An 11,920-nucleotide genomic window follows, 5' to 3' on the forward strand; every position below is an offset into this window, starting at 1 on the left:
CTGGAAGGTACACATGTGCGAGTGTTGAGCGGTGACAAGATTGGGTTCAGATGTGATGGCCCCCACTGTCGAATATACACATTACCAAAAGCTAGTGCACAGATACAAAAAGTGATCAAAAAGGCTAATGGAATGTTGGGTTTTATCTCAAGGGGGTTGGAATACAAAGAGGAGGAAGTGATGCTTCAGTTGCACAGAGCCTTGGTCAGACCCCATCTGGAGTACTGTGGTTAGTTCTGGGCACCGCACCTCAGGAAGGATATATTGGTCTTGGAGGGGGTGCAGCGCAGATTCACCAGAATGATATCAAGGCTTAAAGGGTTAAATTATGAGGCCAGGTTGCATAAACTTGGCTTGTATTCCCTTGAGTATGGAAAATTGAGGGTGATCTGATCAAGATATTTAAAATAATAAAGGGATTCAGTAGGGTAGATACAGAGAAACTATTTCCTCTGGTGAAGGAATCTAGAATAAAGGGACATAATCTTAAAATTAGAGTTAAGCCTTTTGAAGTCAATGGAAATGAAAGTTGGGAAAGGTTTTTAAAGGGGTGACCAAGGTAATATCGTGCCTTTTACACTATCACCAAAAGTCAAAATTATCCCCAGTGTGTTTTTCTCGTAATCAATCACAAAATATTGAATTCAACATTTACAGGTTCTTATTAGAAACTTACACGTGGTGCTGCCAGTCTTGGGACCCTCAACTCCCATCCCTCCCCCAATTTTTGCCCTATTCTCCCTCACCCCTGCTGATAGGCCTCAGGATCCCATCAATGAGACAGTTAGCAGATTGTGTTAGAGCTCGGAGCCTGACTCCTGAAACTGTCAGAATTTTCCTCAGCGGTAAGCCATGTACCAGGCCAAGTCTGCCCTAAGCAAGGCAAACCAGTCAATGAGATTGCATCACCACTCAAATCAGCACCTGTAAATAAAATTCGACACCATTTTAAAATTGAAACAAAACTAGTAATTAGCCAACAAAGGCATGATTGAGACTAACTTTCACCACAGGAAAATCTTAGTGACTTTCTTAAGAACCTCTACTTGATGAAAGCTGCCTGGTGGAATGGGTTAATTGACAAGTCTTATTTATAATCCAGAGACACACTTGACTTCGCAATCATTCAGTGAACATAATCATGATTTAAAGACATAAAGAGAAGAAACGAAGATTGGAGGCATAAGGAAAATTGAATCCATCCATAATTCAATCTCCAGCCTCATTGAGCATTCGTACTGCTGCTCTCGGCGTGGAAGCTTTTGTCATGTAAATGGCGATGAGGACAGCACTTCAGTGTTCCTGATCACATTTTTTCTTGGTACAATGAAAAAGTCTCCACAGCAACATAATGAAGCCTATCTGGTTCAGCTTCGAATCAGAGAGAGCGCTATTAAATTGAATCAGATTACTAATTACCAAAATCAAACAGCGAGTTTGGTCTCTTAAGGGTAAGTAAAGGCAGCATATTATCACATGGCCGAATCATTGGATGAATTCCTCACATTAGTTTTCACAAGACAGTGAGGAGGAGTGCGAGTTCAGATCATACAAACATGCTGATTGACGCATCAGTGCAGATATTAATGAATATAGATATCAGCAAAAAAAAAAGGATTCGAAAAAAACTAATACTGGGTCCCAATAGGACTGATAGGCTGGACTTTGATAAAAATTATTTGCACCTCATAAACTGGGATACCTAAAAACTAGAAGGCTTCTAATTTCATGCTGATTTTCAAGAATAAATAGGGGGTAAGGCATTGGGAATTCAAAACCTGCAGACCTGGCCTCACCGGTGGGAGAGACAGACAAGATCTGGACAACATCCAGGCTTGGGCTGATAATTGGCAAGTAACAGTCGCGCCAGACAAGTGCCAGGCAATGACCATCTCCAATGAGAGAGTCTAACCACTTCCCCTTGACATTCAACGGCATTACCATCGCCGAATCCCCCACCATCAATATCCTGGGAGTCACCATTGACCAGAAACTTAACTGGACCAACCACATAAATACTGTGGCTACAAGAGCAGGTCAGAGACTGAGTATTCTGTAGCGAGTGACTCACCTCCTGACTCCCCAAAGCCTTTCCACAAGGCACAAGTCAGGAGTGTGATGGAATACTCTCCACTTGCCTGGATGAGTTCAGCTCCAACAACACACAAGAAGCTTGACACCATCCAGGACATTGCAGCCCACTTGATTGGCACCCCATCCAGCACCTTAAACATTCACTCCCTCCACCACCGGCATACTGTGGCTGCAGTATGTACCATCTACAAGATGCACTGCAGCAACTTGCCAAGGCTTCTTCGACAGTACGTCCCAAATCCGCGACCTCTACCACCTAGAAGGACAAGGGCAGCAGGCGCAAGGGAATGCCACCACCTGCACGTTCCTCTCCAAGTCACACACCATCCTGACTTGGAAATATATCGCCGTTCCGTCATCGTCGCTGGGTCAAAATCCTGGAACTCCCTACCTAATAGCACTGTGGGAGAACCTTCACCACACGGACTGCAGCAGTTCAAGAAGGCAGCTCACCACCACCTCCTCAAAGGCAATTAGGGATGGGCAATAAATGGTGACTGAGGTTGTCATAATGGAGATTCTGTATTTAACATTTGACACAGATTTTTTTTAATGAAGGTGAGAATTCACGGAATAGAAAGCTAAATAGCTAATTGGATTAGTAAATAGATATGATAATAGATGGTGATAAATGTACAAGGGTCATGGTGGAGAGCAATGTCAAGTGGAAGTAAAGGGATCTGAACTTGGACCTTTATCATTCATTGTCTTCAAATTGGAGGTGATGAACAAATGGGGTCAATTCTATCCCTAACCCGCATGGGCAGTAATCTGGGGGAGCAAATCGCCCACCTGTTATCGAACATGCCCAATTTTCATTCCATGGAGTAAAAATCAGGTAGGTTATTTAATGGGTGGGCATTTCACTCTACTAGATTACCACCTGTGTGGTGAAGACTAAAACTTACCCTGATATCAGTAGATTATCAGATGACAGTCAACTATATGACAAAGCAGCAGATGTAACTGAGACTGTTAGTATTCAAAAGGATACAGGGAGGCTAAGGATTTGAGTCAATGGCTGATAAATGAAACTTAATGTGAACAAACCCTGCGTAATGCATTGGATTGTCAAACCTATTAATTATAACAATATTGGGGATGGTCAAACATTTCAGAGCAAAATATTTGAAGGTGTTCACTGAGAGGTCCTTGCAAATATCAATGTAACAAGATGGTCAACAATACAGAAGGAATTAATAGACACATTAGGGCAGATGTTCTGAGGCCCTATGGCACAAGCAGGGCCTCACACTCTGTAGGGCCAGGCTTGCAAATTCAGGTGCCCCAAGTTGCAGGCCGTCCGATTTCACAACTGATGACTTGGGGCCAAAGAAAAGTCTCATTCTAATATTTAAAGCTCATGTAAAATGGTTGTGTTCCGAACACTATGACTTCAGCAAGGCTCCGGCCATAGTGAATAAAACGGGGCATATGGGACTGTTTGGGAGCTATTCTACTGATGTAGCCTCTTCAGGGAGGAGGTAATGGTTTTAATTGATTTTGTTGGGTTTTGTTTTGCATTTTTATATACCCTTGGCTGAGTTTTGCTCCATGCATTGTTTAGTTGGTTTTCCTGGGCACCACTTCTAAAATTGTTTTTGGAGTTTTGTGCTTGTCAATACGTCTCTTCATTATTCTTGGTTTCTGCTCACATCTTACAAAGAGGTAAGGATGAGTATTCCTTTGGAAGTTTAATACAAAGGGGTAAGGATGAGTATTCCTTTGGAAGTTTAATACAAAGGGGTAAGGATGAGTATTCCTTTGGAAGTTTGATACAAAGAGGTAAGGATGAGTATTCCTTTGGAAGTTTGATACAAAGAGATAAGGATGAGTATTCCTTTGGAAGTTTGATGCAAAGGGGTAAGGATGAGTATTCCTTTGGAAGTTTGATGCAAAGGGGTAAGGATGAGTATTCCTTTGGAAGTTTGATACAAAGGGGTAAGTATGAGTATTCCTTTGGGAGTTTGATACAAAGAGATAAGGATGAGTATTCCTTTGGCATTTCCAATACAAAGTGGTAAAGATGGGTGTTCCTTTGGCATTTCCAAACAAGCTGCATGATTGAAATGAGGAAGTGGAGGTTGTGAGGGACCAACAAATGTAGGTGCAGTGACCCATCAGGCATTCTGTCTACACACATCAATCACCACCCAGGCTCCTGAACCAGGACATATCAGAGGAGTCTTGTCTTCACTCCCTCCATTTCACATCTGCAGACCAACAATCGGCACACAACATCTGGAGTAGGAATAGCTCTTCCCGTAGAAGTGAAGGTCACCGCAGCAGGAGGTTTTCATGCTACCACATCCTTCCAAGCCACCTGAAGAAACACCTAGTACATCAGGTAGTTTGCAGTGCACACTTATCGGGGAAGTGACACCCGCTGTGTTTGCAAAGATAACAGTTTCATCGGCTTCCCTGTGGAAGGAAGCATCAGCTTGACACACAGCTTTCTGTCCTCAAGTGCAAAGACTTGCTACTGGTACCTATATGGGCATCAGAACTCTATATCAACTGCATGGTCTTTGTGAGGAGGAAGGGTTGAACTCTGTGAAGGTTCTAGTGGTATTGGACCAACGAAACGACACTGTGCACCTCAGTGGCCATTATCCAGAATACAGCCATGAGGCGGTCATTGTGGAGCTGTCCACGATGCCCACATTATTTGAAGGCAAAGGCCTTATTCAACAGGTGATGTTGTGAGGACTCAAATGTGCTCGGATTTTACAAGTAAGTTTGTGCTGTGGGTGGAGCCTCACCCAAATTCATGAAATTCTGCAGGGGCCCAGACATTACTAATTTACATATGCAATGGAGGCCCATAAATGCCAGTAGTGTGGTCTTCTTCAACACCCCCACCCCATTGTGCCTCATAAAAATTGATGTTAGGCCTCACAAAATTTATCCTTAATGGTGATGTTATCTCAAAAAGACTAATCCAGAGTATCTTGAAGGCATTTGATCATAAGTTAAAACAGGTCATTTTAACCAGTTTTGTTCATTGGTAATACCACATTTAGCATATACGATATACATCTGTGCCATTTTGGGCACTGTACCATCAAAAATGTTATGTATTAGAGCGAGTTCAGAGAATGGTGACGAGGCTAAATCCAAGAGGTAAACCGTTGCGAAATTAGAATCAAGCTTGTTCAAGACAGCTAATTTGAATCCAGCTAAGTTACTAAAGTTGACTCAACATTGATTACACTGTTTAATTAATTCAACAACTTAGTTGTATTCAAACTACAGCTCATGAGGGCAAATACTGGCAAGCCCCATGGATTCGTAGATATTTGAGACTCCCACCATAATTAGTTAGTACTGTGTTATTTAACTCTTCATTTAAAAAAAAGAGAACTGATTGAATATCTGTTTAAGATCAAAACAAAAGCTTATATGATTAAGACCCAGGGGAAATATTAGCCTATAGTGTTCACGGTGCAGAGTTTTAAGTGCCCGAGGAACATAGGAGCATAGAAACAGGAGTAGGCCATTCAGCCCCCCGAACCCGTTCCACCATTCAGTTAGACCATGGCTGATCTGTACCTCAACCTGCCTTTATTCCATATCCCTTAATACCCTTGCCTAACAAAAATCTATCAATTTCAGTTTTGAAATTTTCAATTGTTCCCCAGCCTCAATGGCTTTTTGGGGGAGAGAGTTCCAGATTTCCACTACCCTTTGTGTGAAGAAATGCTTCCTGACACCACCCCTGAACGGCCTAGCTCTAATTTTAAGGTTATTTTAAGGACACTCCCACCAGAGGGAATACTTTCTCTCTATCCACCATATCAACTCCTTTAATCATCTTAAAAACCTCAATTAGATCACCCCTTAATCTTCTATATTCAAGGGAACACAAGCCTGGTCTGTGCAACCTGGCCTCATAATTTAACCCTTTTAGCCCCAGTATCATTCTGGTGAATCTGCGCTGTACCCCCTCCAAAGACAATATATCCTTCCTGAGATATGGTGTCCAGAACTGAATGCAGTAGTTCAGATGGTGTCTAACCAGAACTTTATATAACCGTAACATAACTTCCATCCCTTTGTATTCCAGCCCCCTTGATAAAGGCCAACGTCCATTAGCCTTTTTATTATTTTTTACCTGTCCACTAGCTTTTAGTGATTTCTATACGTGCACCCCTAAATCTCTCTACTCCTCCATTATTGGGAATTTGAACAAGTGCACCCATTAATTTTTGCCTATTAATTTGCCACATAGATTATGAGAGTTTACTCCATGAACATGCGGTACTATTTACAAAGGGACTGCACTTAGCTGGAGTAATTACTTCCCCACCCTCAATTTTGGGCGTGCAATCAATCTGGAAATAGTTATTTTCAAATGTTAGGGTGTAAAATTAAATCTAGGCTGAATTTCATCCCAACCACCAATTTGAATTTTGTGCTCGATCATCATTTCATTAGATGGTCTTTTGCATCCAGCGTATTTTAAAATCCTTGCGCGATCATAAAATCATACAGCACAGAAAGAGGCCATTCGGCCTATCCGTGCCTGTGCTGGCTCTTTGAAAGAGTTATCTCATTAGTCCCACTCCCCTGCTCTTTCCCCATAGCCCTGCAATTTTTTCCTTTTCAAATATATATCCAATTGCCTTAGAAAGATATAAGTGAGTGACTCTAAAGGTCTGCATCATTTTATATTATTCGTGATGACCAAACCTAGTTTGAATTTTGGGCTCCATCTGCAATTCAGCAAATGCCATCTGAGGAAGGCCACTAGTCATGATTGAATGAACATAGATTGAATATTTGGGAGTTGTGGCTCAATTACTTTTGGATGATGTGAGGAAATGTCAGAAGTTCTTTTTGGAAACCTGCTGGAGCTAGCAGGTTGAAAGGGCTCAGTAACCTTTACTCATTCTTAATGCGCCAATGTGGAAGCAAAATAAAGCAACAAGGATAATTCAAATCATTTTGCAGTTTAATTCCCTCTGTTTACTATACAGTTTGCTGATTAATGCATTTGTGTTAAGTTCCTGTTTGCGATTAGTTAAAGGCAGGCGTTAACTCCTTTATTTAAAGTTAACGATTGTTAAAATAGTACAGACAGGACCTTAGTCCAAACATGGTAACCACTGAACTAAAAATAATAGAAGGATTTAAATCCTTTGTTATTAAGATAGCCTTCGGGAGCTTAGTTTATGCATGTTAGCGAGGAGATTAAATGGTAAGACGATTTAAATCTTTAAAATAATGAAGGAAGTTGATGAAATCAAATTCAAGCCCTACAAACTGAACAAGGACTAAAATCGCTTTGGGTATTGTCTAAGATCATGAGGTCAAAGTTGAAGGTAAATGAAAATTACCAAGATGGCATATGAGATATATAATGGGATAGAGAGAGAAAACAATGGAACAATGCTTTCAGATCCATGAAGGCAACAGGACAAGAGGGCACAGATTCAGGGATGTGAACGGCCAGTGTAGAACAGACATCATGAAGCATTTCTTTCCAGATGTTGATCACGTTCTATGTAATGAGACGCCAAGAAGGCTAGTTGATACAGGACATTGGAGTCATTTTAAAAAGAGCTCAATTCTTTGGGGAAATGAGGAGAAATCTTTTTATGCAGCGAGTGTTACGATTTGGAATGGACTACCTGAAAAGTTGGGCATGATGTGGAGATGCCGGTGATGGACTGGGGTGTACAAATGTAAGGAATCTTACAACATCAGGTTATAGTCCAACAGTTTTATTTGAAAATCACAAGCTTTCGGAGGCTTTCTCCTTCGTCAGGTGAGTGTCGGATTCATTGAAAATTACCGCATATATAGTCATAGAACAATGCCTGGTGATTACAGATAATCTTTCCAACTACCCGTTATCAAGGCCATCAAATGAATTGAATAGTGTTCAGACAGAGAAACATTAGATACCAGACTATTGAATATACAAACGGCCAGAACCAAAGACAGATAGAGAGAGAGAGAAACATCCGAAAGGAAGAGAAAGAGAGAGAATGACCAGTTGTATTAAAAACAGATAACTTTTTTTAATACAACTGGTCATCCTCTCTCTCTTCCTTTCGGATGTTTCTCTCTCTCTTTCCCTCTCTGTCTTTGGTTCTGGCCGTTTGTATATTCAGTAGTCTGGTATCTAATGTTTCTCTGTCTGAACACTATTCAATTCATTTGATGGCCTTGATAACGGGCAGTTGGAAAGATTATCTGTAATCACCAGGCATTGTTCTATGACTATATATGCGGTAATTTTCAAGGAATCCGACACTCAACTGATGAAGGAGAAAGCCTCCGAAAGCTTGTGATTTTCAAATAAAACTGTTGGACTATAACCTGGTGTTGTAAGATTCCTTACATTTGAAAAGTTGGGGGAAGCAGATTCAATGGTAACTTTCAAAAGGGAATTAGATATATACTTGAAAAGGAAAAATTTGCTCGGCTATGGGTAAAGAGCTGGGGAGTGGGACTAATTGGATAACTCTTTCAAAGAGCCAGCACAGATACGATGGGCTGGATGGGCCAAATGGTCTCCTTCTGTGCTGTATGATTCTATAATGGTAATCTGAAAAAATGAGATGAACACAGTGTTGGTTGTTTCCTTTGGGAGAGATCAACAGATTTCTGGTGAAAGGTATTTGAGGTTTAGCTTTTGGTCACTAACACATTCAAAGTCATTTCTGAATCCTTTTGGTCAGTATTTCAATAATACAGCCTTAAACTGCAGTCATTATTTGTACATCACTGTATCAATTGTAGAAAGTCTAACATCAGTCTGATCTCCCTTGGCATTGCTTATGGGTATTCTGGGGTAGGCAGCAAGGTTGTGATGCTTGGGTGCTAACCTGGCCTTTTTCTTTGAAGGCTAATGCTCAAGTATTCCCTGTGGGAAAAGTGCAGTAGGCAAATCCAGGTCATTTATAGCTGGTTTTAGACTGCCAAGGCCATTTGTAAGTGATAGTAACTTTCACACTCCAGGTCAGTGTTTGGCTTTCCTTTGGGTGTAACAAAGTCTATATAAAAAAATAGTAATAGGGATTTATCGCATTGGGCTTCAAATGAATTGACGGCTTCTGCATCTGCACTGATACCATGGCAGCCATACTTAAAGTGATACTTGGGGGAGACAGCTGGCTAACAATAGGGCGTTGGCCGAGTCCCAATTATCAATGGACAGGTAATTGCTGGGAGCAACTTGCATTCCACCAGCGTTACTTCGCTGGAGGTGCGATGGAAACCCTGTTTACGTTAGTAATTGTAAGGAATCTTACAACACCAGGTTATAGTCCAACTGTTTTATTTGAAATAAAACAGTTGGACTATAACCTGGTGTTGTAAGATTCCTTACATTTGTCAACCCCAGTCCATCACCGGCATCTCCACGGAGATCTCCGCGGATCGGGAGCAGCTCCAAGGAATTTTCTGGCCAATGTATCTCATCCTATTCAGGAAGAAAGAGTTTAATATTTTTGTTTGTCAAACAGAATGCTTTTTGGAGCTTTTTAACTTCCGAAATCACCGTGACAAAAAAAAAATGTTTAGTAATATATATTTTTTTTTACAGGCAACCCTCTATAAGTAAATTTTGTCCTCATGAAGGCAAGGTACTAAAATACTTTCAAGCATTCAGTGGTAGTATTTAAGGTAATTGGCAAAAGAACCAGAGACGACATGAGGAAAACAATTTTTACACAGCGACTTGTTATGATCTGGAATGCACTGCCTGAAAGGGTGGTGGAAGCAGATTCAACAGCAACTTTCAAAAGAGGATTGGATAAATACTTGAAGGGGAAAAATCTACAGGGCTGTGGGGAAAGAGTAGGGGTGTGGGACTAATTGGATAGCTCTTTCAAAGAGCCGGCACAGGCACGATGGACCGAATGGCCTCCTTCTGTGCTACATCATTCTATAATTCTATGGGGAAAAAATTGGAAAAGGGCCATTTTTGGGCATAGGTAGCATGATGCCCCGTTCCCAATGACCCCTGTGCAGGCTAGACGCGAGTTTCGGCCGGCCCGAGTACTAACCTGCAATCAGTGTTCCATTCCGGGCCTTGCACGTGGAATAAATGCAATTTGCACTTTCCACCAGCAGGGAGAGCCCAATCTCTTAAAGGGAGGATGTTTCTTAGAAATCTCTTAAAGGTAGCTGGTACCTGTTATTTGCTGAAACTAACAGTCTACTGTCTGCACGGAGTCTGAACAGCAGACATTGCACACATAAAACACAGATGCAGGTCCCATCCCTATGTTTACACACTGATGAGTTATATTAAGACATTGAATAAAGGTTGCACACTCACATCCTCCAATCTGCATGCCAGACCTCACCAATCTGCCGATCTGAGTTGGTACCAGGCCTGCGAGAGTGCGTGCACCAAGGTTCTCTGCTGATGCACTAAGACCTTGGTGCAAGAGGTGGACAGAAGGAGGGACATCCTGTATCCACAGGGTAGGGAGGGGGGGGGGAAGCGGGGTGGCAAGAGGCCCTCCAGACATATATCCAAAAGACAGTGGGGGGCAGCGGGGGACGAAGTCAATGCCAGACGCACAGCATCATGACCATGGATGTAGTGCAGGAAGAAGTTCAATGCTTTGACATGAGTGGTCAAGGTGAGTGAGGTCAACTGTCAAGTGGTGTCTCCTACCAACTGCACCACGCACTACAACCCCCATCCCCCACATACCAACAAACTCTTTCCATCAGTACTCAACTCTTCTAAGTAGATGCTTCCTCTTACCCTTACACATTACCACTGTTTCAAGCCGCCCACCCACAACTCACAGGCCACATACACTGGCAGCTATTCAACCATGACAGGCACATCACCCAGACACACGTCCTGCTTTCTTACAAGAGAAGGTGGCGCATATCAGGAGGCAGCAAGTGGCAGTGGCATTTAGCCCCTCGAGCCTGTTCCACCATTCATGGAGATCATGGTGGACCTGTGACCTAACTCCATATACCCGCCTTAGCCCCATATCCCTTAATACCCTTGGTTCACAGAAATCTATCAATCTCAGATTTAACATTCACAAGTGAGCTAGCATCAACTGCCGTCTGCAGAAGAGCGTTCCAAACGTCTCCCACTCTTTGCATGTAGAAGCATTTCCTAACTTCACTCCTGCACGTCCTGGCTCTAAATGTTAGGCTATGTCCCCGCGTCCTAGTGGTCAAGTCTAGGAGACCTCCAAAAACAGTTACAAATGGCTCAGCAGCCAGACACAATCATCCAGCCACTAATCTGTAAATCCTGCAGGCACTCTAAGACATGTTGAGATGGTCGGGGTTAAGACTGTGCGTTGAGTTGAGCGTTAAGTCCCAAAATAATGTCTGTCACTTTAAATCAGCATTTTCTCCCTTATATGATTCCAGCGTTCGTTATCTGCGCCTGCGCTAACTCCTATACCAAGATGGCGTCCGGCGCACGTCACGCTGGAAACGTGCGTGCCTGCGCATCCAAAACGCTATCTTGGATGTCAGAGAGGCCGTTTAGCGCCGAAACAACGGGCGCTACATGGCCTAATTTAGCGCCCTATGTTCTTCCGGGTCAAGAATAGCAAGGTTAGATGCAAAGTAGAGCTCCCTCTGCACAGCCCCAATCTCAGAAGATCACCCTTACTACAACAGTATGACATTCTTCCATTCCCTACAGCCATGCCTTCGTGTAGTCTCTCTGAGATTGCCAGTTAGCGGAGAATTGACGCCAGTTTTTGTACAATGGGCATGCGCCCACTGAAAGCTGGACTGAGACTGCCCAAACTCATTCGACAGAAGCTGTTAACAGACAGAGAAGACTTTCGTCCAGTAGTCTAAGTTGGATTTGGACCCAGGT

The 11,920-nt window shown here is 42.5% G+C and overlaps 2 protein-coding genes across 5 annotated transcripts in view; one reads left to right on the plus strand and one right to left on the minus strand.

Moving 5' to 3' along the window:
• LOC137332588 (dedicator of cytokinesis protein 2-like) overlaps positions 1-11,920 on the minus strand; it is a 555,930-nt gene that overhangs the window by 302,622 nt on the left and 241,388 nt on the right. The gene's annotated exons all lie outside the window — the stretch shown is intronic.
• Positions 1-11,920, plus strand: part of LOC137332589 (INSYN2B protein-like) — an 86,771-nt gene that overhangs the window by 66,884 nt on the left and 7,967 nt on the right. The window lies entirely within an intron of this gene.

The sequence above is a fragment of the Heptranchias perlo genome, chromosome 14, assembly GCF_035084215.1.
Source record: "Heptranchias perlo isolate sHepPer1 chromosome 14, sHepPer1.hap1, whole genome shotgun sequence".
Taxonomy (NCBI): domain Eukaryota; kingdom Metazoa; phylum Chordata; class Chondrichthyes; order Hexanchiformes; family Hexanchidae; genus Heptranchias; species Heptranchias perlo.